Source organism: Somniosus microcephalus, chromosome 5, assembly GCF_052327205.1.
Source record: "Somniosus microcephalus isolate GS21.2 chromosome 5, FLI_Smic_1.0, whole genome shotgun sequence".
NCBI lineage: Eukaryota > Metazoa > Chordata > Chondrichthyes > Squaliformes > Somniosidae > Somniosus > Somniosus microcephalus.
Genome location: NC_140991.1, coordinates 77,913,449 through 77,938,654, shown reverse-complemented (window position 1 = coordinate 77,938,654; position 25,206 = coordinate 77,913,449).

Below are 25,206 nucleotides of genomic sequence, written 5' to 3'. Positions count from 1 at the left end.
CAGTAACAGGACACAGGAAAAGTGCATATCCTGATGTCAAAGTGAAAGCCATTTTTGGAGCCACTGAAGCATGAGATGGAACAATGATTAGTCCCTGGCGAATTGCTCCACCCAGTGATCATATTGAGAACTGGTAAATCTTCTCGCTCTTAATGGCAGGTGTCCTAGGCACTGAATGCCAAGGTGTAAGGGGTGGTGTGTGTGGTCAGCTTTACCTCTGACTCCCTGAGCGGTTCGAATTGCTCCCACTCCTTTGGTTCTAGACTTTGGACTTATTTGAGATTGTAATGAAATTGCAACAGACACCTGAGTTGGTCAAAAGAATTGAGATTTTTATTTTGAGACAGGAAAATATACAATACAATAAATCTTATACTCTAAAAGGGGGAACATTTCAGAATCTGCGAGGGAGAATTACAATAGACAAAAATACCTTACCCTGCCAACCCCACTATCCTAACTAGGTTGAATTCCAGAGGACCAGGAAATGCTCACCAAACGACTTTCTTGACAGATTGTAGAGGTTCGCGATTTCAGGGTTCTCTTTAGTTGTAGCGGTTGGGGCCTGCCGTACCCCGGACGTGGTGGAAGACTGCACCTGCATTGGGTCTTTAGTCTTCGCCTGTCCGCTAATGCGGTTAGCTGCGTAGTTGGATTTATCGGGTAAGTACCCAATTTTCTTTGGTTAGGTATAGTTTTTAGAATCTTTTGTGTCATATCGTACCCAGGGGTAAGTCAGACTAGCCTGTAGAGTGGAAACAAGTGCGTGATTTTTTGATTTCTCGGTGGCTGGTTTCTTGTTGGTCGCGGTGGACCAATATTACCTGGTTGGGGATAATATGGTTAGTTGTTGGTTTCTTGAGGCCTTTGGTTGCTGCGATTTCTTTTTCCTTCCGTTTCGTTCTTCTTTCTTCAAGTCTCCGATTCTCCGACTAAGTACAATGATGATGATATCTTTTTTCTGAACCGTACTTTCTCTCCTGTACTGAACTTGAGCCTTCTTTCTGATCTGATCTCGTCTCCTCTGATCTCAACGTACGACTGTTTCACTGAATAAGCAGGCCTCAATTATATTGTTTTGAGGCCTGGCTCATCTGACTGCCAAATCTCTGGTTCTTTTGTTAATTTTGGCGGACTTGTTATTTTAAATATGTTTCAATCCTCATCGAGTTTTCAGGGATGGTCCATCTATTTTTAATTGGCTTTTAACTGGTTTTGGGATTGCCTTGAAATCAGTTTAATAATGTGTAAAACGTTTTGGAAATCTTTCTGATTGGTTTTAAACTGTTGTTTGATTGGGGCCAGGTTCTCGTTTGTTGACTGTTGGCATGTATTGTATTATTCATGTTCTTAAATGGCCCTGTGAGTTTCGGCAGGAACAGTTTTTCAGTGGGTTTATTGTCTTTATGTAGAAAGGTTGGGGTGGCCCAGAACATTTCCAGATGATCCAATACTCAAACGGTTTGTGTTTCGGGGGCCCATCCCACCTCCTTTTGTCACAGTTTTTCCACAGGCCTGAACATGCCTTTTAAACTAGCCAAATCTTCCTGGGGTTTTGATTTTAGGTCCCCTTTGGCCCAATATTATTTCAAACAGTCCAATATCTCTTCTTTTCTTACTCTGGAGGAATTTGTATAATTTTTGCAAGCCTTACACCCCCCGCCCCCCTGTGATACTTTAAACAGTATAGTATCATGCAGTTGTGAGCAAAATTTTCTGATCCTCGGGAGCCAACCTTCCCCTGTATTATCTAAACTAAAACCCAAAAACCAAACACTCTCTCCCGTTCCCTTTAGGTGTAGTGTTTAACAAATATATACAAGGTACGAAACTTTTATTACATTCACATCCAAGCACGGAGGGGGTCCAGCACCCCTGCACCACTTGGAAAAATTACACACATAGGAAAAGTAAATGACACACACACTCATCAAACTTTATTTTTAATAACGGTCAAGGTTGGTTTTATACCTGGTCATAGACTATATTTTTGTCCCATGCTCCCTCATGTTGAGAGCGGAGCATCTGGTCCCTTCCTTTGAACTTTGTACACAACAGGTAGAAAACTATGCCGAGCTGGCAAACCACTAAAAGATGTGAAGCCAGCCTAATCCAAGAGGGGACCTCTATATTTTCAAAAATGTCCCACCAGGGTGGAACTACAATATCCAAGATTTTGGCCCCTATCTCGACTGTCTTCTGCTCTAATGTATAGAAATGTTTCTGTGAGATGACCACTGCTTTTAATAGGGCGGTAAGATGTTCTGGTAGAGGGGGAATTTCATAGCTGAAATGTGTTACGTAATTTTGCAGGTTGGTAATGTTTTCCCTGACAGTGAGGTGAACAGCTGAGGGTTCAGGGATGGGTACAATCCATTCCTGGGCCACTTGAATGTCTGCCTCGGGTTTAAAACAAAAACTGCCGTCACTCACCGGACACAAGATGTGCTGTCTATGCCAGTAGTGGGGCGCACTTGTGGTGACACAATATGTCTGTGGTGATTACTCTTGTTTTATAAGAAGCATTGTAATTGGTTGCCTGTTTTCCTGCCTTGAGATATATGCTGTAAACCTATTGGTTAGTTGATGTCATGTGACCTGTGGTGGCCATCTTAAATTCAGTTCTCCACAGTCTGGTTGAGACTGGGAGCTTAAGATGTACTGCTGGTTTTTAAGGTTAATAAAGCCTAGCTTTTGAAAGGCAACTTACTTTTCATTTCAATTTATTAACCTTTTGCTATAATGGAACAATATCTTCGATTTCTTCGACCGGAACGATTTAATGCTGACCCTAATTCTGCAGGAGTGGATGATCAATGGAAACATTGGTATTGTACATTTAAAAACTTTTTGGGTGTGTTGGATCAGCAATCTCTGAAGTTGGATATACTAATCAACTACATTGCTCTGGATGTGTACAAGTATATTTTGGACTGTGAAACTTATGAATTGGCTATTGCTACGTTGGAAAAGATTTTTGTTAAACCCAAAAATGAGGTATTTGCACGTCACCTTTTATCTGCCCGTAGGCAGCAGGCGGGAGAATCCTTGGATGCCTATTTACAGGCACTCCAGCACCTTGGTGCTGACTGTAATTATAGGGCCGTGTCTGCAGAAGAATATAGGGAAGAGTCGGTACGGGATGCATTTATTAATGGATTACTGTCTAGATCAATTTGTCAGCGATTATTAGAAAATAAGACCTTGGATCTTAAGAGTGCTTTTGAGCAAGCCTCTACATTGGATTTGGCTCAGAGAAGTTCGGATTCTTATGCTCCCTTTGATCGGCCTGCGACCGTGGTTTCGGCAGTTCTGGACGAAAGGGAATTATGTGGATTTAATAGGAGTGGTTTACCAGATTCCGAAACAGTTTCTACTTCGGCAGCTGTTGCCTCTAGGATTCAGAAGTGTTATTTCTGCGGGAACGCCCGGCACCCCCGTTTGAAGTGCCCTGCCCGGGAGGCTGTGTGTAGTAAATGTGGCAAGGGAGGTCATTACGCACGTGTTTGTAAATCGGTTGCCTCCTCTGCGACCATTCAGCCTTTAGATAGGGCGTTTATTGCATCAGTTTCTGCCGCCTTTTCCCATGGCCTAAACAAAGCTATAGTTATGGCCCAAGTTAATGGGTTAGAAGTGAAGGCCCTTATAGATACGGGCAGTACTGTGAGCTTTATAAGTCTTCAGTTTGTGAGGGAGAAGCGTTTGAAAATGTCGCCTGTTTCCTATCAGGTGTGTATGGCTCAGACGACTCTCACCTCACAAGTAGCTGGTTGTTGCTTTGTGAAATTAATTCTTTTAGGTAATACGTATACTGATATACGCCTATTTGTTCTGCCTAATCTCTGTGCGGATATTTTGATTGGTCATGATGTGCTTCAATTACATGAGTCCCTCAGTCTTTCTTTCGGAGGAACTAAGCCACCTTTGTCTATTTGTGGATCAATTTCTTTATCCATTTCTCCATTATCATCTTTTACCAATTTGATGTCAGACTGTAAGCCAATTGTTACCAAGTCAAGAAGGTATAGCAGTCAGGATAAAGAATTTATTAATCTTCATAATGCTTTGTGCCATCCTGGTGTTACGAGGATGATACACTTCGTACGCAGTAAGAAATTGCCCTTTTCAGTTGAAGACGTCAAGCGGATGACTTCGTCATGCTCTGTTTGTGCCCGGTGTAAACAGAATTTCTCTAAGCTTCAATGAGTTCATCTTATAAAGGCTACTTTTCCCTTTGAACGCCTGAGCATTGATTTTAAGGGGCCCCTTCCTTCAACGACTCAGAATCGATATATATTTACTGTTGTGGATGAGTTTTCAAGGTTCCCTTTTGCTTTTCCTTGTGCAGATGTATCAGCTGCTACAGTTATTAAATGTCTGACTCAACTTTTTGTCATCTTTGGGATGCCTGTGTATATCCATTCGGATCAGGGAAGTTCTTTTATGTCTTCCCAGTTGAAGGAATACTTCCAGAGTCGGGGAATTTCTACTAGCAGAACTACCCCGTATAATTCCCAGGGTAATGGACAGTGCGAACAATACAATGGGGTGATCTGGAAGGCAGTTATGTTGGCTTTGACATCTCGGAACCTTGAGAATACACAGTGGGAAATGGTATTGCCTGATGCCCTGCATTCCATTAGATCATTGCTTTCAACGGCTACTAATGTGATTCCCCATGAAATGCTCTTCAACTATCCGCGGAGATCCACTACGGGATATTCGGTACCTTCACGGCTTACTATGCAGGGACCTGTGCTGCTCCGACGCTATGTTAGACTGTCAAAGTATGATACTTTAGTGGAGGAGGTGGAGATATTGGAGGCAAATTCCCAATATGCTCACATTCGATTCCAAGATGGGAAAGAAAGTACGGTTTCAGTTAAAGACTTAGCTTCTTGTGGTGGCCAGCCCTCTTCTGAGGATATTAACAATAGCCATAATTTAGATAATGTTGATGTCGTCACAGATACTACGAATATTTCCAATCCTATTGCAGACATTTACAATTCTCTTAGTCTGCCCTCGATGGATGTTCATGACCCTCCCAGTTTACCTTCTAATGGGACTTCCAATTCAGGAACCGTTGATAATCAGGATATTGATAGCCTCCCTGCAGAAGATATTTCTGTGTCTCCTGGTGTGGGAGGGCAAGGAACTTTACCAAGGTTAAGAAGGTCGACACGAACAAGATATCCGGTTGACCGATTAAAAATGGACTTTTAAAATAATTTGATAGTAAAATTTTAAAATTGTTGAAATATTATACATGTATTGTTTTAGTCATAAATAACTAATTGTAAATTGTAAAGGCTACCTGGGTTGAAGTATATTTTAAAAGGAGGGGTGAATGTGGTGATTATTCTTGTTTTATAAGAAGCATTGTACTTGGTTGCCTGTTTTCCTGTCTTGAGATATATGCTGTAAACCTATTGGTTAGTTGATGTCATGTGACCTGTGGTGGCCATCTTAAATTCAGTTCTCCACAGTCTGGTTGAGACTGGGAGCTTAAGATGTACTGCTGGTTTTTAAGGTTAATAAAGCCTAGCTTTTGAAAGGCAACTTACTTTTCATTTCAATGTCCCACCCCCTATGAATGCTACCTGTGGGGAAACATGGCCTTGTGCCATTACCTCCATGGTACAGTTCACAGGTTGTGCGCCAGCAGCTTTAAACCCGCACTGTGGCCTTGAATAGGCGTTCAAGTGCTGGGGACACAGTATTATGTGTGCTCCCCGGCTTCGGCACCTGGAGAGGTCTGTACCTGTCATAGCGTGCTCCCACTTTATGACATAAGGTGGGACTGTAGTGTATGTGCCTTTAAGAGCCCCATGTGTACTGTAATGCCGGTAATGGCCACTTGGGCTGTATAAGCCTGTATATTGTGTTGTATCAGTTAGTTCCCCTCCAGACTTTGTTTAGTAAACACCTATGATACCAACTCCTGTCTTCAGTGTCTCTATCAACACACAGACACAACAGTGGCGACGAATTGGAAACGGACTTACCTGCAATTCAGCAGCACCTCAAGGACATCGATTCCTCTGACGTCCAAAGTTGAAGAAAAATCAAGAAAAAGAAAAAGCTGTGGTTTCACCAGCTAGCCAAGCTGGTGGCAGGTACTGCAATAATCCTTCCTGGGCATCGGGCTGGGGCTCCAGCGGCTGGCTCTACAGCTGGGCCAAGCAGCGAAAGCGGAGGCAAGCAGTAACAGATGGGGAGGGAGCACTCTGGAGACAGCCGGCGCTGCAAGCAGGTCGGCGTTCAGACCTAGAGAGAGAGTCCGGCAGGAACGAGTCTCCAACTGTAAATAAACAAATAAAAAGAACGGAAACCGCGGGAAACAGCGTTGTCATCGGCAGCAGCGGCGGGGAAGCGCGGGAAGCGCCATATCTTTTCTGCAGAAAAGAAAGAAAAGCGCGGGAAGCGCCATTTTATTTCTAGGATGCCTAAGTCTGGCAATATTGATGCTTTTGATAACGAGATAGAGCATTGGACCACATATGTGGAAAGAGTGGAGATATATTGCACCGCAAATGGAATAGACGATGAGAAAAAAGCTTCAGTACTGCTAAATCTAATGGGCGCAAAGATATACGGGCTGTTATGAAATTTAATCACTCCAGCCAAACCAAAGGACAAGAATTTTAAAGAAATTGTTGATACCCTACAGGAGCACTTAAACCCAACACCACTGCTGATAGCGGAACGATTCAAATTCTTCAAGAGAAATCAACACAAGAATGAAAGTAACGCTGATTACCTCACCGAATTAAGAAAGCTATCAAAACACTGCCAATTCGGGGCAGGACTAGCAGATTATCTTCGAGACAAATTCGTCTGCGGTCTCTTAAGTGAAGGAACACAGAAAAGGCTGCTTTCTGAAAATGATTTAACACTGGACAAGGCTTTCAGTATGGCTGTATCATACGAAGCAGCCGCAAGAGGAGCTGCAGAGATACAACAAAAGACACAGGACTTCGGCACCCATGAAATGACACAGGGTTTCGAGAGATGTTTTCGCTGCGGCAGATCCACCCATGACCAGAGGGACAGCTGGTTCAAGGACAAAGCATGCAGGCAATGTGGAAAGATTGGACACATTGCACGGGTATGCCGATCTGGACAAAAAAAATCCACAGACAGGAAAAAAAAAATCAATAAAGAAAAGTACAGAAAGGTACAAATGATGACGGACAGTAACTCCGAAGACCAGAAGAGCGAAGACCAGAAGAGCGATAGCGACTCCGGAAACAAGAGACTAAGCTCTCTCAAATTACATAATGTAATTGCCAAAGATGATTACCAGACCATTTGGGTTACCCTCAGGATAGCAGGGTCCCCAGTTAAAATGGAGCTAGATACAGGATCAGCTCTGACCGTCATAAATCGACGGGATTACGAGCGGCTATTTCCGCATATACCTTTAAAAGACACATCCATTATCTTGAAAACATATGTGGGGCAGAAAGTATACCCCAAAGGAAAAATAAGGGTGCCTGTTGTATACAACGGCAAGGAAATACAAAAGTTGTATTTATACATTCTACAAGATGGTGGTCCACCGCTGTTGGGACATGAATGGATCAGGAAAATACGTTTAGACTGGCACTCCATTCAGGCACTGATGGTGACCAGTAAGAAAAAAAATGATGATGACGTCATACCTGAATGATTAAAAGACATCTTGGCCAACGCCAAAGAAGTGTTTCAAGAGAAACTAGGAACATTGAAAGGCATCACCGCCTCAATAAAAGTGGAAGATGCAGCAATTCCCAAGTTTTTTAAGGCAAGACCGGTGCCATACGCAATTCGTCCAGCAGTCGAGGCAGAGCTGGAGAATTTGGAAAAGGCAGGCGTATTATCCAAAATAGATTGGAGCGAGTGGGCAACACCCATCATTCCAGTCATGAAGAAAGCATTGAATAATGATAAATCTGAAGAACAGAGAAAAGTTCGCATCTGTGGAGACTTCAAGGTGACTGTAAACCCGGTCCTTCACACGGTACAGTATCCTCTTCCGAGGATAGAAGATATTTTCGCCTCACTATCCGGAGGGAAACGTTTCACCAAAATTGACTTGGCACAGGCATATCTACAGATGGAGGTTGAAGAGGCCTCTAAAAAATATCTCACGATAAATACACACAAAGGTCTGTACCAGTACAATTGACTGGTTTTCGGAGTAGCATCCGCTCCAGCTATTTGGCAAAGAGCTATGGAGCAAGTCCTCCAAGGGATTCCGGGGACTCAATTCTACCTAGATGACATCCTTGTAACAGGAGAAAACGACAACGAGCACCTTGCTAATTTGGAGCAGGTGCTCACTAGGCTGAGAGAACGGGGCCTACGAGCAAATCGCCCCAAGTACGAATTTTTCCAAAATCAAATATCATATTGTGGCCACATAAGTAATAAGGAAGCGTTGCATAAGTCACCCTCATCACCCTGCTGGAAGACACGTCGCGCGGCAGGCATCGAGAACCCGGAGTGCAGAAGACATCCTGAACTCGAAGCCTCCATCAGCGGCAGTCAGCTATCTTCTTTCTACCTCGGTGGTGGGTAAGCCGGTCAGCGACGCGAGCAGAAAGTCGGCCGCGTTGGTTGTACAGACGGGGGGAGGAAGACGGAGGAATAAGGGCGGTGAGATCGATCGCGACCGGAGATAAGGGCTGGGCCGCATTCGGGCCGAAAGGCGCAGTGCGGGGACATCGATCGCGGCTAGTGATAAGGGCCGGGCCGCTTTCGGGCCAAAAAGGCGCAGCGTCTGGGGCGACTGAAAGCGCGAGAGCCGCGGTGAAGGTGAACGCAGCCGGTGCTAATAACCGGGCTGCAAGAAGGGCTGCGAGGCGCAACATCAGGGAAGCGCGAATGCCCGAGGGAGCTGCGGTGAAGCGGAGACAGTGTCCGGGGAGTTACTAACCGCTGGGAAAGGGGAGCAGCAGCGGCACGCCAAACGCCATTGCAGCCAGTGGGTGAAGACCGCCAAGCGTGGGAAAACTGCCATTTTGTAGGCGGAGGACGAAGACAAGAGCGGGAAGCCGCCATCTTGGGATAAAATTTAAAAAAAATTTGCAATGATGCCTAAACATGGGAACATTAATACCTTTGATAGCGACATCGAAGATTAGGCCATGTATGTAGAACGCATACAAAATTATTGTAAAGCAAATAAAATCCCAGATGCAGAGAAAGCACTAACTTTATTGAACTTAATGGGTGCAAAGACATACGGGCAATTGAAACACCTTTTATCACCAGATGAACCGGCGGATAAGACGTTCGAGGAGATTGTTACTGTCTTGAAAAATCATCTAAACCCCACGCCGCTGATGCTAGCGGAACGATTTAAATTTTACAGCAGAAGGCAGCTGAAGGATGAAAGCAATGCTGAATATTTAATGGAATTGCGTAAGCTGGCGAGGTACTGTCAGTTTGGAACGGGACTGACAGACGCGCTAAGGGATAAATTTGTGTGTGGATTATTAAAAGAAGATACACAAAAGCGACTGCTCGAGGAGAATGAGCTGACGCTTGAGAAAGCGGTCACTATGGCAGCAGCACACAAAGCCGCAGCGAGAGGCACGGCAGTAATGCAGCTACGGTCACCGGAACTCAGTACAAATAAATTGGGTTTGAGTACTGTAAAATGTTATCGTTGTGGAAAGACAACACACGATCAGAACCAGTGTTGGTTTAAAAACCAAGAATGCAGAACGTGTGGCAGGCTTGGCCACGTAGCTAAAGTATGCCGGTCAGGAAAGAAGACCAGCAACAAAAAGTCACCGCAAGGAAAATACATAAAGGAGCACAAGGTGACAAAGACCAGTTCAAACGAACAGAAGTCAGATTCAGACGCTAGCAGTAATGAACTGGGTAGCTTAAGAGTACACAACGTTGGTAAGGATGCAGATCTCCAGACAATTTGGGTCACATTGCACGGGTATGCCCATCTGGACAAAATAAATCCACTGACAGAAAACAAAAAATCAATAAAGAAAAGTACAGAAAGGTACAAATGATGACGGACAATAGCTCCGAAGACCAGAATAGCGATAGCGACTCCGGAAACAAGAGACTAAGCTGTCTCAAATTACATAATGTACTTGCCAAAGAGGATTACCAAACCATTTGGGTTACCCTCACAATAGCAGGGTCCCCAGTTAAAATGGAGCTAGATACAGGATCAGCTCTAACCGTAATAAATCGACGAGATTACGAGAGGCTATTTTCGCATATACCTCTAAAAGACACATCCATTATCTTAAAAACATATACGGGGCAGAAAGTCTACCCCAAAGGAAAAATAAGGGTGCCTGTGGTATACAATGGCAAAGAAATACAAAAGTTGTATTTATACATTCTACAAGATGGTGGTCCACCGTTGTTGGGACGTGAATGGATAAGGAAGATACGTTTAGACTGGCACTCCATTCAGGCACTGACGGTGACCAGTAAGGAAAAAAACAATGATGACATCATACCTGAACGATTAAAAGACATCTTGGCCAACGCCAAAGAAGTGTTTCAAGAGAAACTAGGAACCTTGAAAGGCATCACCGCCTCAATAAAAGTGGAAGATACAGCAATTCCAAAATTTTTTAAGGCAAGACCGGTGCCATACGCAATACGTCCGGCAGTCGAGGCAGAGCTGAAGAATTTGGAAAAGGCAGGCGTATTATCCAAAATAGATTGGAGCGAATGGGCAACACCCATCGTTCCAGTCATGAGAAAAACATTGAAAAATAACTCTGAGGAACAGAAAAAAATTCGCATCTGTGGAGACTTTAAGGTGACTGTAAACCCGGTCCTTCACACGGTACAGTATCCTCTTCCGAGGATAGAAGATATTTTCGCCTCACTATCCGGAGGGAAACGTTTCACAAAAATTGACTTGGCACAGGCATATCTACAGATGGAGGTTGAGGAGACCTCTAAAAAGTATCTCACAATAAACACACACAAAGGCCTGTACCAGTACAATCGACTGGTTTTTGGAATAGCATCAGCTCCAGCTATCTGGCAAAGAGCTATGGAGCAAGTCCTGCAAGGGATTCCGGGGACTCAATGCTACCTAGACGACATCCTTATAACAGGAGAAAACGACAATGAGCACCTTGCCAATTTGGAGCAGGTGCTCACTAGGCTGAAAGAACGGGGCCTACGAGCAAATCGCCCCAAGTGCGAATTTTTCCAAAATCAGATATCATATTGTGGCCACATAATTAATAAGGAAGGGTTGCATAAGTCACCTGAAAAAATTGAAGCAGTTATAAAAGCCCCAGCACCTGAAAATGATTCACAATTAAGGTCATTCCTGGGATTAATAAATTACTATCATAAATTTTTACCGAACTTATCAACTATTCTACACCCTCTTAATGATCTTCTACAGACAGGAATGATTTGGAAATGGAACGAAGACTGTAAACGTGCCTTCCATAAATGTAAAGAGTTAATCACTTCTGAGAAAATTTTGGCTCATTACAACCCATCACTACCAATCAGACTGGCGTGCGATGCATCCCCTTACGGCATAGGAGCGGTATTGTCCCATAGATTCCCTGATGGCTCGGAACGGCCGATAGCTTTTGCGTCACGCTCATTGAACTCAGCTGAGCGTAACTATGCCCAGATAGACAGGGAAGCACTTAGCCTGGTATGGGGAGTGAAGAAATTCAACCATTACCTACACGGACAAAAATTTACCTTGTTGACTGACCATCAACCCCTCATCTCCATATTCAACCCTAAAAAAGGTGTCCCCATTATGACGGCACAAAGACTACAGAGGTGGTCCCTTTTTCTAGGGGCACACCAATACAACATTGAATACAAAGGGTCAAAACAGCATGGGAATGCTGACGGTTTATCATGCCTACCGTTGCCAACGATAGAAGAGGCACCTACAGTAGACCCAGTAGAGATATTCCACTCTACCATAGTGGAATGTCTACCGGTGACAAATTCTGCCATTGAAAGGGAGACAAGAAATGACCCTACTCTCTCACGGGCCTACGATTTAACAGTGAAGGGATGGCCAGCACATGGCGAACCACTGTTGCCAGCATTCTCGCAAAGAAGAGAACAGCTGTCAGTGTGCCGAGGAACCTTCATGTGTGGATCCAGAGTGGTGATTCCACCCAAACTCCAGGATAAAGTGCTAAAGGAGCTTCACGAGGGGCATCTGGGTGGAGTGAAAATGAAGAACCTAGCTAGGGCGATTGTATGGTGGCCAGGTATCGATGGAGACATCGAAGACATGACCAAGAGCTGCCTAGGATGCCAGAAGGTCCAAAATGCTCCGCCACAGGCCCCTCTACATCCATGGGAGTGGCCCTCATCTCCCTGGCAAAGGGTGCACATCGACTTTGCTGGTCCATTTTTGGACTCAATGTTCTTAATCGCAGTTGATGCACACTCCAAGTGGCCAGAGGTAATAAAGATGTCCTCCACCACCACGGAAAAAACCATCACAGTATTAAGGACCATATTTGCCAGGAATGGGCTGCCGGAGCAGATATGTTTTGATAATGGACCGCAATTTGTGTCCGAAGAATTCAGAAAGTTCTTAAAGAACAATGGGGTAAAGCACTACACGTCCGCCCCATACCATCCCGCCACCAATGGATTGGCTGAAAGGTTTGTCCAGACCTTCAAGAAGGCCATCAAGGCCATGGGTAATGAAGACATAAAACTTCAGCACAAGGTGGATAACTTCTTATTTGCATATAGGAATGCAACGCATATGGTTACTAACCAAACTCCTGCCATGATGTTCTACAATAGAAACCTAAGATGCCGGCTGGATTTGGTCAAGCCCAACATCCGAAGGGACGTGGAGAACCGGCAGTTTCAGGGCATGAATGAAAGGCCAACTAGGGCCTTCCAGATAGGCCAACCGGTTTTGGCCCGGGACTACCGTACCGAGAAATGGCAGCCTGGAACTATCTGCACACGATTAGGACCACTGATGTATACCGTGGACATCGGAGACAGCATAATAAGGCGCCATGCTGACCAAATCATCAAGTCATCCGAAAAGGGACAACCTACACCACCACTCTATACATCTAACAATGAAGTAGAGATACCCATATCTACCTCCGATCCGGTGATACTGGAGCCCGATGAACCCGACACTGGCCTTCAAGCCGAATCAGCCTTGCCAGAAGAACCTACTACACCACCAGAAACTACTACACCCCCGAGGCGTTATCTGGACCGAGTCAGGAAGCCTCCTGAGAGACTAACTTATAATTAATTAATACAGCAATGTATATTATTTTGCATATAACATGTAATTAATAATTACTTAAAATACGATGTACTAGTTAGCTAGAAGGGGAGGAATTGTGGTGTATGTGCCTTTAAGAGCAATTATGGTGTATGTGCCTTTAAGAGCCCCAGGTGTGCGTAATGCCGGTAATTGCCACTTGGGCTATATAAGCCTGTGTATTGTATATATCCTTTAGAACCCCCCGCCCAGACTTGCTTAGTAAATACCTATGAATCAACTCCTGTCTTCAGTGTCTTTATCTACACACGGACACTACAGCTTCCGCGGATTGAGGATATTTTTGCTTCGCTGTCTGGCGGGAAACACTTCACCAAGATAGACCTGGCGCAGGCGTACTTGCAGATGGAGGTTGAAGAAGAGTCACACCAGTACCTCACGATCAACACGCACAGAGGTTTGTACCGGTATAATAGGCTGGTTTTTGGAGTGGCATCGGCTCCGGCAATTTGGCAGAGGGCCATGGAGCAGGTATTACAGGGAATTCCAGGCACACAATGTTACCTGGACGATATTCTGATTACAGGTGATGGTGATGAAGAACACCTTGCAAACTTGGAACTGGTGCTCAACAGACTGAAAGAGTATGGACTTAGAGTTAATCGGCAGAAATGTGAGTTCTTTCAGAAGCGGATCTCGTACTGTGGTCATGTCATTGACCGGGAGGGGCTTCATAAGTCTCCTGACAAGATAGAGGCAGTTGTAAAGGCTCCCGCTCCGGATAATGTCTCTCAGTTGAGGTCGTTTCTGGGATTGATTAACTATTACCATAAGTTTCTACCGAATCTATCCATGGTACTGCACCCGCTGAACGCTCTTTTACAGAAAGGGGTACCATGGGAATGGAGCGAAAACTGTAAGAAGGCATTTCGCAAAAGCAAAGAATTGATCACCTCAGAGGAAGTGTTGGCTCACTTCAACCCGACACTGCCTATTCGGTTGGCTTGTGATGCTTCTCCATATGGTATTGTGGCAGTACTCTCACACAAGTTGCCAAATGGCACGGAAAGGCCAGTGGCGTTTGCATCCAGATCATTGACCTCCGCTGAGCGCAACTATGCGCAGATCAATAGGGAGGCTCTCAGCCTTGTATGGGGAGTGAAGAAGTTTAATCATTACCTGCAGGGCCAAAAATTCACACTTCTGACAGACCATCAGCCGTTGGTATCCATTTTTAACCCTAAGAAGGGTGTTTCGGTGATGACAGCACAGCGACTCCAGAGATGGTCCCTTTTCCTAGGGGCACATCAATATCAAATAGAATTCAAAGGTACAAAGCAGCATGGCAATGCTGATGGGCTGTCGCGCCTGCCACTACCTGAAGCGGAAGAGACGACGAAAGTTGACCCTGTTGAGTTATTTCATTCGACCATCATCGAGTGTTTACCAGTCACCAATGCAAGTATTGAAAGAGAAACCAGGAACGACCCGACACTGTCCCGAGTTTACGAGGTGACAGTGAAGGGATGGCCAACACATGGTGATCCTCTGTTACCGGCATTCTCGGCAAGGTGAGACCAGCTGTCCGTCTGCCATGGTACTTTGATGTACGGGACAAGAGTGATTATTCCTCCCAAGTTACGGGAAAGAGTTCTAAAGGAACTGCATGAAGGTCATCTGGGGGGAGTTAAGATGAAAAGTCTTGTTGGGCTTATGTATGGTGGCCGGGCATTGACCAACAGATAGAGGAGTTGACAAAAAGCTGCGCTGGGTGCCAAAAAGTGCAAAATGCACCTCCAATCGCACCGCTACACCCATGGGAATGGCCTTCAGCCCCATGGCAACGCGTACATATTGACTTTGCTGGTCCATTCATGGACTCCATGTTCCTAATTGCGGTGGACGCACATTCCAAATGGCCAGAAGTGATCAAGATGAATACCACTACTTCAGAAAAGACAATTGCGGTGTTAAGAACAATATTCGCAAGGAACGGATTGCCAGAACAGATATGTTCGGACAACGGACCACAGTTCATGTCGGAAGAATTCCAAAAATTCTTAAAGTAGAATGGGGTGAAACATTATACCTCTGCCCCATATCATCCGGCGACAAACGGGTTGGCCGAGAGATTTGTCCAAACATTCAAAAAGGCAATAAAGGCCATGAACGATGATCAGATTCCGTTACAACACAAGGTGGACAATTTCCTAATGGCATATCGAAACGCTGCTCATGCAGTGACTAACCAAAGTCCTGCCATGATGTTTTATAACAGGAGGTTGCGGTCCAGGTTGGACTTGTTAAAACCAAATGTGCGGAGGGAAGTGGAAAACAAACAGTTCCGGCATATTAATAACAAGTCCACTTGAAGTTTCGACGTAGGACAACCAGTGTTGGCAAGGGGCTATGGAAACGAAAAATGGCAGTCCGGAACAATCCGGGCCAGACAAGGACCTCTGATGTACACAGTAGATATTGGTAACAATGTGATAAGGCGTCATGCGGATCAACTGGTAGAATCAAGAGCAAGGGTCGAATCCATGGTTGCGACAGAGACAACTGTGGAAGACGTTAATGAACCTGAAGCATCTACCTCGGCAGGGACTGTACCTGATGATGACGTCCAATACATAGGAAACCAACAAGAAGAGTCACCTCAGCAACAAGAATCAGAGACCACTGAAAGGCGTTATCCAAACCGAATCAGAAGGCCTCCTGAGAGACTGAACCTTTGAACTGTTTATACCTGAAGTTATATATGTATATATGTTATGATTTTATGTTAAATGGGGATATGACTGTTAAGCTAAAAAGGGAGGATTATGGTGTATGTAACCTGTTCCACCTTCAGAGAACTTAAGCCTGTTCCATCTTAAGAGATGTACTACTTTCTCTGGCTGCTGTATACGTAATACCGGTGGTGACCACCGGTATATAAGTACTGTGTAGTGATATTGTATTTAGTATAGTCCTGACCTCCAACTAGTAAAGACCTGTTGAAACTTTATTCTTGTAGTCTGTGTCAGTAATTAATCTTAATACAACTGGAACACACAGACTTAACAGTATTAAGGACCATATTTGCCAGGAATGGGCTGCCGGAACAGATCTGTTCTGATAATGGACCGCAATTTGTATCCGAAGAATTCAGGAAGTTCTTAAAAAACAATGGGGTTAAGCACTACACGTCCGCCCCATACCATCCCGCCACCAATGGATTGGCTGAAAGGTTTGTCCAGACCTTCAAGAAGGCCATAAAGGCCATGGGTAATGAAGACATAAAACTTCAGCACAAGGTGGATAACTTCTTGTTCGCATACAGGAATGCAACACATATGGTTACAAACCAAACTCCCGCCATGATGTTCTTCAATAGAAGCCTAAGATGCCGGCTGGATTTGATCAAGCCCAACATCAGAAGGGACATGGAGAACTGGCAATTTCAAGGCATGAATGAAAGGCCAACTAGAACCTTCCAGATAGGTCAACAAGTTTTGGCCCGGGACTACTGTACTGAGAAATGGCAGCCTGGAACTATCTGCACACGACTAGGACCGCTGATGTATACCGTGGACATCGGAGAAAGCATAATAAGGCGCCATGCTGACCAAATCATAGAGTCATCCAAAAAGGGACAACCTACACCACAACTCTATACGCCTAACGATGAAGTAGAGATACCCATATCTACCTCCGATCCGGTGATACTGGAACCCGATGAACCCGACACTGGCATTCAAGCCGAATCAGCCTTGCCAAAAGAAGCTACTACACCACCAGAAACTACTACACCACCGAGGCGTTATCCGGACCGAGTCAGGAAGCCTCCAGAGAGACTGACTTATAATTAATTAACTGCAGCAATGTGTAGATTATTTTTCTTGTAACATGTAATTAATAATTACTTAAAATATTATGTACTGGTTGGCTAAAAGGGGAGGAATTGTAGTGTATGTGCCTTTAAGAGCCCCATGTGTACTGTAATGCCGGTAATGGCCACTCGGGCTATATAAGCCTGTATATTGTGTTGTATCAGTTAGTTCCCCTCCAGACTTTGTTTAGTAAACAACTATGATACCAACTCCTGTCTTCAGTGTCTCTATCAACACACAGACACAACAGGGACCTCTGCGAAACAGACGTGTGCACCCCCTTGAATGATCCCAATGTTCTCCACCCTGTATACCAGTGCGGGTTGGGCTGTCCCACCCATGACCGGCATCCTCACTACTATCCCCATGATAGTGTGATTGGAACGTGCACAATCCACTGGGACAGGGTAGGCTTCAGAGGCTAGGCGGAGCTGACACGGGCTCAGCATATTACTAAATGGGTGGAGGGCTGCGAGGTGCTTGTTGCTAATCCAGGAGGGGGCTAAACCTTGTTTTAAATCCTCCAGGTTGCTGTGGCCCTCACCCAGCAACCATGCCCCGTATAGCATGCACACCTCATTCTGTGCAGCTTGATCCAAAGCATTCCTGTCCTCCCGTATGAGTGCATTTACTGTTTTGGCGTGTCTCTCCAGCTCAGCTATTATCTCTTTTAAATGGACTGTCGCAGCCTGGTCCTCATGTAGCTCTGAGCTTACCACTGTGTTCTCCTCTGTTAGGAGTTTTCTTAACTGGGTCTTTAAACCATTTATCTGAGTTTGTAACTCTATATCGTCTAGGCTGTTTATTACTGAGGATCCTGTACTATAAGCAGTGTAATATCATTCCAGGTCCCCCTTCTTTGTCTCCCCGCGCCCATATTATGTTCAGGATGTAAACTGTACAGTTTCGCTTTGTCTACACTGGCAAAGTCGAATTCATAAAATTTCTTAAACATTTCCTTCAACAGGGCTTGGTACAACTGTCCTGTCTCCTTAGGGCACCACTCAGGTAAGTGCACCTCAGTCAGGTTCAGGATCACTGAGGCCACTGCATAGTGTACCCCCTGGTACAGCAACTTATCGGTTGGCACTAGGACTAACCCATTCCCTGGTCCCTTGGTGGTGGTAGGACACCTCTGGACTATAGTCCGTGATGTCGTGGTCGTGGGCAGGGGCTTCCGGGGGCGGGTTATGAGTTTGGTGGCATTGACTGGAATCGGGGAGTGTGGGATCATGCACGCACGCAGGCTAGAATCCCACTCCATCCCCTCCCCGGCATCTTGCCATTGTCGATGGAAAATGATGGATATGCCTGTGGGGCAGATCTTCTCTGAACCCCACATACAAACATAAATCCCCTGATCCGGTTCCCACCACTTGTCTCAGCACACACTCAGTCCCCCTCGGATCCCTGTAATAATCCGATGGGTATTGTTCCCCAATCGTTCCCAATCGACTGCGGGGTTTCCTATATCCTTGCTCAGCTTTCTGAGCCACCACCACCTATCCAAAGGGATCTGTCCCTTACATGTCAAGCACACACGTTTCCCCTCGGTGGCGCTGAACCTTGTAGCAACGATCTGTACCTTGGGGCACGGGATGGAGGCCTCCCCGTACGTGAACCCGGTCTGGCTGGAGTACTGGGTCGAGTTAGACCCCAACCACCCTGGCCGCCTTCCCTGCGGTAACGATCAGTGCTCTCTCTCCCGAGCACCCATAGATGTGGGAGTTCTCCACGTCTCCTCGATCAACGATGCTCGCCCCTACCAGGGCGAGCAGGAGCAGAACCTTCCTCATCCCGATTTCCTTTCTGTAGGGACACACAAACAAAATAGCCATGTCCCGAGAAGGTTCTCTGGCCTGACACAGTTATCAAAATTCAAAACTTAAACTTATCCTATAGTAAAATTAAACTACTAAATTCCAAACTACCAAACTGTAATTCATTGTAAAACACACTTAAAATACTTCAGACAGCTATATACATCCGTCGCCTGTCTCCGGACGGCCAGGCTAATTCCTGATAGGCCTGTGCCTTTTGTGGAATCTGGGCAGCTTGTACGCCTGGGCGTAAGGTGACCTGTGCCACCGGACTCGAAGAGTCTGTGGTGTATGTAACCTGTACCACCTTAAGGGAACTACCTTAAGAAGATGGACTACTTTCTCTTGCTACTGTATATTGTAGTACCGGTGGTGACCACACCGGTATATAAGCTCTGTGTAGTAATTTGTAAAGCAGTTCAGCCCTGACCTTCAAGTAGTAAAGACCTGTTTAAGTTTTTGCTGTTGTCTGTGTCCAGTTATTTAAAATAAGTATATCTGGAACACACAGACTCAACAGTGGCGACGAGTCGATCTTACCCAGCGGCAATTGCATCCAAGGCAGCTTCGTCCCCAGAACGGGCGTCGAGAAGAGGCAGCCGCCCTCATCAACCTGCTGAGCACCGCATTCGCACGGGAGGCATCGAGAACCCGGGTTGGAATTGCTGACCACGAAGTCCACCATCAGCGACAGGCAGTGATCATCCTTCTTCCACGGCGGTGGGTAAGCCGATCTAGCGACACGGGCAGAAAGTCGGCCGCGTTGTCAGTGGAGAAGGGGGGCGAGACCGGAGGAAAAAGGGCGGAGAACTCGACCGCAGCCGGTGTAAAGGGCCGGGCTGCAATCGGAATAGACGCGCAGCAAGAAAGGAAGTGCTAATACCCACGAGGACAGCGGGGAGTAAAAGCAGCAGCGTCGGGGGAAATTAAGGACCGCTGGGAGGCGAGAACGGCAACAGTGCGGTAATCGCCATTGTAGCCAGCGGGGGAAGAAGCCAAGCGCGGGAAGCCACCATTTTAGTCGGCGCAGGAAGAAAACAAGCGCGGGAAAAGCCGCCAAGCGCGGGAAGCCGCCATTTTGGAAAAAAAAAAAAATACTTAAAGAAACTTACAAGGATGCCTAAAAACGGTAACATCACTGCTTTTGATAGCGATGTCAAAGATTGGGCCACTTATGTGGAGCGTATTGAAGTTTATTGTATAGCAAATGAGATATCGGCTGAAAAGAAAGCACTAACCCTATTAAACTCGATGGGTGCGAAGACGTACGGGTTATTAAGGCACCTTGTAACACCAGATAAACCGGCGGATAAGACTTTCGCGAATATTGTTACTATCCTGCAAGAGCATTTAAACCCCACGCTGCTGCTGATAGCGGAACGATTTAAATTTTACAGAAGAACGCAGCTGAAAGAGGAAAGCAACGCTGAATTCTTAATTGAACTGCGCAAGCTATCAAAGTACTGTCAGTTTGGTACAGGACTAGCAGATGCTTTGAGAGATAAGTTCGTGTGTGGACTATTAAAAGAAGGAACTCAGAAGCGACTGCTAGAGGAAAAGGACCTTACGCTAGATAAAGCTGTCACCATTGCAGCATTGCACGAGGCGGCAGCACGAGGCACCGCGGAAATGCAGCTAAGGCCATCGGAACTCAGCACCAATCAAATGGCATTGGGTGCAGTAAAGTGCTATTGTTGCGGAAGGACAATGCACGATCAGAACCAGTGCTGGTTCAAAGATCAAGAATGCAGAAAATGTGGCAGACTCGGTCACATAGCGAAAGTATGCCGGTCAGGAAAGAAGACCAGCAACAAAAAGTCACCACAGAAGAAGTACAAAAAAGTACACAAGGTGACAGAGAACAGTTCGGATGAACAGAAGACGGATTCAGACTCCAGCAGTAAGGAACTGGGTTGTCAAAGAATACATAATGTGGGTAACACAGCAGACCACCAAACTATTTGGGTTACACTCCAGATAGCAGGAGTCCAAGTGAAGATGGAATTGGACACGGGATTGGCATTGACGGTCATGAATAAGCAAGATTACAAAAGGTTATTCTCACACATTCCCCTAAGGGATACGGAGATTGTATTAAAAACATACACGGGGCAAAGAGTGTACCCCATCGGAAAGATAAAAGTAAAGGTGGTCCACAAGGGTAAAGAAAGCAAAGGAATGGACTTGTATGTGTTACCTGAGGGAGGTCCACCACTACTGGGACAGGAATGGATCAGGAGAATAAATATGGACTGGCATTCCTTAAAAGCACTAACTGTAGATTCCGGTAAAAAGGACGATGTCAAACCTCAACGACTGTCCAGAATATTGGACGATGCTAAGGAGGTGTTCCAACAGGGACTGGGAACACTGAAAGGAATTACGGCAAACATCAAGGTTGAAGAACATGCAAACCCGAAATTTTTCAAAGCCAGACCGGTACCTTATGCGATACGACCTGCTGTGGAAGCTGAGCTGGAAGGGCTAGAACGTTCAGGAGTACTGTCAAAGGTGGACTGGAGCGAATGGGCCACGCCCATTGTTCCCGTCATGAAGCGTTCATTGAGCAACAAGCCGGGGGAACCGGGGAAGGTTCGCATCTGTGGCGATTTCAAGATCACTGTTAATCCGGTTCTTCACACGGTGCAATATCCGGTTCCGCGGATTGAGGATATCTTCGCTTCGTTGTCTGGCGGGAAACACTTCACCAAGATAGACCTGGCGCAGGCGTACTTACAGATGGAAGTTGATGAAGCGTCACGCCAGTATCTCACGATCAACACGCATAAGGGCTTATATCGGTATAATAGACTGGTTTTTGGAGTGGCATCGGCTCCAGCGATTTGGCAAAGGGCCATGGAGCAGGTATTACAGGGAATTCCTGGCACACAATGCTATCTGGATGACATTCTTATTACAGGAGATGATGATTAGGAACACCTTGCTAATTTGGAACAGGTGCTCACCAGATTGAAAGAGTATGGACTTCGAGTTAATCGCCAGAAATGCGAGTTCTTTCAGAAGCGAATCTCGTACTGTGTTCACGTCATTGACCAGGAGGGGCTTCACAAGTCACCTGACAAGATCGAAGCTGTTGTGAAGGCTCCCGCTCCGGAAAATGTATCCCAGTTGAGGTCGTTCCTAGGGTTGATTAACTATTACCATAAGTTTCTGCCAAATTTATCCACGGTGCTACACCCGCTGAACGCTCTTTTACAAAAGGGAGTGCCATGGAAGTGGAGCGAGGACTGTAAGCGGGCTTTTCACAAAAGCAAGGCACTGATCACCTCTAAGGAAGTGTTGGCTCACTTTAACCCAGCGCTGCCTATTCGTTTAGCTTGTGATGCTTCTCCATATGGTATTGGGGCAGTGCTATCACATAAGTTGCCAAATGGCTTGGAAAGACCAGTCGCGTTCGCATCGAGATCATTGACCTCCGCTGAGCACAACTATGCTCAAATAGATAGGGAGGCTCTCAGCCTCATGTGAGGAGTAAAAAAATTTAATCATTACCTGCAAGGCCAAAAGTTTACGCTGCTGACAGACCACCAGCCGTTGGTTTCCATTTTTAACCCTAAGAAGGGTGTTTCGGTGATGACAGCACAGAGGCTCCAGAGATGGTTCCTTTTCCTAGGGGCACATCAATATGAGATCGAATTCAAAGGTACAAAGCAACATGGTAATGCTGATGGGCTGTCGTGCCTGCCGCTACCTACAGCGGAAGAGGCACCGACAGTTGACCCTGTTGAGTTATTTCACTCGACCGTCATCGAATGTTTGCCAGTCACCAATGCGAGTATTGAGAGAGAGACCAGGAACGACCCGACACTGTCTCGGGTCTACGAATTGACAGTGAAGGGATGGCCAGCACATGGCGAACCACTGTTACCGGCATTCTCAGCCAGACGAGAACAGCTGTCCGTTTGTCAAGGAACATTGATGTATGGAACAAGGGTGATTATTCCTCCTAAATTAAGGGAGAGAGTTCTAAAGGAACTGCATGGAGGTCGTCTGGGGGGAGTCAAGATGAAAAGCCTTGCTAGGGCTTATGTGTGGTGGCCAGGTATCGACAAACAAATAGAGGATCTGACTAAAAGCTGCTCAGGGTGCCAAAAAGTTCAAAATGCACCTCCAATTGCACTGCTGCATCCATGGGAATGGCCTTCAACCCCATGGCAGCGTGTACATATCGACTTTGCAGGTCCATTCATGGATTCCATGTTTTTGATAGCGGTAGACGCACATTCTAAATGGCCAGAAGTGATTAAGATGGCGACCACTACCTCGGAAAAGACGATCGCAGTTCTAAGAACCATATTTGCAAGAAATGGATTGCCAGAACAGATATGTTCAGACAACGGACCGCAGTTTGTGTCAGAAGAATTCCAGAAATTCATGAAGAAGAATGGGGTGAAACACTATACATCTGCCCCATATCATCCGGCTACAAATGGGTTGGCCGAGAGATTTGTACAAACGTTCAAAAAGGCGATAAAGGCCATGAGCGAAGATCATATTCCACTACAACACAAGGTGGACAATTTCCTAATGGCATATCGAAACGCCACACATGCAGTGACAAATCAAAGTCCTGCAATGATGTTTTATAACAGGAGGTTGCGGTCCAGGTTGGATTTGTTAAAACCAAATGTGCGTAGGGAAGTCGAAAACAAACAGTTCCAGCATGTAAATAACAAGACCACTCGGAGTTTCGAAATAGGACAACCAGTGTTAGCCCGGGACTATAAGAATGAGAAATGGCAATCTGGAACAATTCGTGCGAGACAAGGACCCCTGATGTACACGGTAGAGATTGGTGAAAACGTAATATGACGTCATGCTGACCAACTTGTAGAATCGAGAACAAGGGTCGAACCCATGGCTACAGCAGAGACACCAGTGGAAGAAATTATTGAACCTGTAGCATCTACCTCAAACGCGAACGTACATGAGGATGTTCAATCCATAAGAGATCAATTAGAGGAGTCACCCCAGCAACCAGAAACAGAGACCCCTGAAAGGCGTTATCCAACTCGGATCAGGAGGCCTCCTCAGAGATTGAATCTTTGAACAGTTGCATGAAAGTTGTATATATGTTATCCATGTTATGTTTAAATTGGGGTGTACACTGTTAAGCTAAAAAGGGAGGAATTGTGGTGTATGTAACCTGTACCACCTTAAGAGAACTACCTTAAGAAGATGGACTACTTTCTCTTGCTACTGTATATTGTAGTACCGGTGGCGACCACACCGGTATATAAGCTCTGTGTAGTAATTTGTAAAGCAGTTCAGCCCTGACCTTCAAGTAGTAAAGACCTGTTTAAGTTTTTCCTGTTGTCTGTGTCCAGTTATTTAAAATAAGTATATCTGGAACACACAGACTCAACAAGTCCTCCTTAAAACACCTGGGAGTTTCCCTGTTTCCCAGTTGATCAGGGGAGTGTGTCCTCCTGTGCTGTAGCACACTACCCCTTTCTGTGTGGCTGCCGAGTCCCTATCCTGTCCTAAGGGTTCCCCGCAGCCTGATGCCGCAGGCTGGGGAACCTTCTCTCTCACTTTGCCCAATGCTACCTCTCCTGTGCGTCCCTCACCTTTGGAGGCTGTAGGCTGGGGATCTGTGTCCTTAGACTGGTCCCTGACCTTGGTTTTTCCCTTTCTGTTAAGGGTTCTCCTGGGGCTGGACCGTTTAAAATGATACTCGGGTGACCACGGTAGTTTAGGCTGTGGTATGCGAGGAGACCTTCTTAAGGCTCCGGCAACTGGGGGTGTACCTGAATCCCACTTAATTGTTGGGAGGACCTCTCCAATCACACACGTCACTGCCCCCACCTTTGCGGTCTGTGAGTCTGTCACAGCTGCAGGCTGCTGATCTCTAGCTTTAGTGCAGTTAACCCTTGCTGGCCGTTCTCCATTCTCAGTTTTAAACAGCTTGCACTGATTAATGTGGAACCACTTTGTGCGGCGGGGCATCTTGATGGCATACACCATGGGGCTTGCCTTGTCCACAATGCTGTACGGCCCCATTTACAATGGTTCGAAGCTTCCCAACCGGGCAAAGTTCCTTACCATGACCTGATCCCCTATCTCCCACTTGTGCTGCCTATTGGGTTCTAGCAGCAATCGGTGACTCCGATGTTGTTTTCCCATGTTGGTAGCAGCCTGCCAGTGAATCTGTTTAAGGTGCTCAAACAGATTCCTGACAAAACTGTCCCGGTTCACCTCTCTGAGCTGACCTTCCGTGAGCACTGGGGCTAGCACATGGGTGGGGGTCCGC